Below are 2,500 nucleotides of genomic sequence, written 5' to 3'. Positions count from 1 at the left end.
ACACTACACTACACTACACTACACTACACTACACTACACTACACTACACTACATTATATTACATTACATTACATTACACTACATTACAGCATATAACATTACATTACACCTCTACTCACACCTATCCCAGTTCGGACTCATGGGTAGGTAGAGTAGCATTACATTATATTACATTATATTACATTACATTACACTACACTACACTACACTACATTACACTACATTACACTACATTACATTACACTACACTACACTACATTACATTACACTACACTACACTACATTACACTACACTACACTACATTACACTACACTACATTACACTACATTACATTACACTACACTACACTACACTACACTACACTACACTACACTACATTACACTACACTACACTACATTACATTACATTACATTACATTACATTACACTACACTACACTACACTACACTACATTACACTACACTACACTACATTACACTACACTACATTACACTACATTACATTACACTACACTACACTACACTACACTACACTACACTACATTACACTACACTACACTACATTACATTACATTACACTACACTACACTACACTACACTACATTACATTACATTACACTACACTACACTACACTACACTACACTACATTACACTACACTACATTACACTACATTACACTACACTACACTACACTACACTACACTACACTACACTACATTACACTACACTACATTACATTACACTACACTACACTACACTACACTACATTACACTACACTACACTACACTACATTACACTACATTACATTACACTACACAACACTACACTACACTACATTGCACTTCACTACACTACACTACACTACACTACATTACATTACACTACACTACACTACACTACACTACACTACATTACATTACATTACATTACACTACACTACACTACACTACACTACATTACACTACACTACACTACACTACACTACATTACATTACACTACACTACACTACATTACACTACACTACACTACACTACACTACATTACATTACACTACACTACACTACACTACACTACACTACACTACATTACATTACATTACATTACATTACATTACACTACACTACACTACATTACACTACACTACATTACACTACACTACACTACACTACACTACATTACACTACACTACACTACACTACACTACACTACACTACATTACACTACACTACACTCTACTCACACCTCTCACAGTTCGGACTCATGGGTACGTAGCATGACACTATATTACATTATATTACATTACATTACATTACAGCATATAACACTACATTACACCTCTACTCACACCTCTCACAGTTCGGACTCATGGGTAGGGTGAAGTACACTACGCTACGTTACATTACACTACACTACTTTACATTACATTACACTACATTACACTACATTACACTATATTACAGCATATAGCATTACATTACATTACATTACATTACTCTACTTTACTTTACATTACATTACATTGCACTACATTACACTACACTACACTACACTACACTACATTACATTAAATTACACTACACTACACTACATTACACCTCTACTCACACCTCTCACAGTTCGGACTCATGGGAACGTAGAGTACATTACACTATATTACATTATATTATACTACACTACATTACACTACACTACACTATATTACATTACACTACACTACATTACACTACACTACACTACACTACACTACATTACACTACACTACACTACACTACATTACACTACACTACATTACACTACACTACACTACACTACACTACACTACACTACACTACACTACATTACACTACACTACACTACACTACACTACACTACACTACATTACACTACACTACACTACACTACATTACACTACACTACATTACACTACACTACACTACACTACATTACACTACACAGCACTACACTACACTACACTACACTACACTACATTACACTACACTACACTACACTACACTACATTACACTACACTACATTACACAACATTATACTACACTACATTACACTACACTACACTACAATACATTACACTACACTACACTACACTACACTACACTACACTACACTACACTACACTACATTACACTACACTACACTACACTACACTACATTACACTACACTACATAACATTACAATTCACTACATTACACTACATTACACTACATTACATTACACTTCACTACATTACATTACATTACACCTGTCACAGTTTGGACTCGTGGGTACGTAGCATGACATTACATTACATTACACTACACTGTCTACATTACACTACACTACAGTACTCTACACTGCACTACACTACACTACACTATATTACACTACACTACATTACAGCATATAACATTACATTACATCTCTACTCACACCTCTCCCAGTTCGGACTCATGGGTACGTAGCATGACATTACACTATATTACATTACATTACACTATATT

The 2,500-nt window shown here is 34.6% G+C and overlaps 1 protein-coding gene across 1 annotated transcript in view; it reads left to right on the top strand.

The window, feature by feature from the left end:
* Positions 1 to 2,500, top strand: part of lipca (lipase, hepatic a) — a 39,807-nt gene that overhangs the window by 17,977 nt on the left and 19,330 nt on the right. The gene's annotated exons all lie outside the window — the stretch shown is intronic.

This window comes from Engraulis encrasicolus, unplaced genomic scaffold, assembly GCF_034702125.1.
Source record: "Engraulis encrasicolus isolate BLACKSEA-1 unplaced genomic scaffold, IST_EnEncr_1.0 scaffold_31_np1212, whole genome shotgun sequence".
Lineage (NCBI taxonomy): Eukaryota > Metazoa > Chordata > Actinopteri > Clupeiformes > Engraulidae > Engraulis > Engraulis encrasicolus.
The sequence above is the reverse complement of the archived record's forward strand: the minus strand, read 5'-3'. Positions and strand labels throughout refer to the sequence as shown.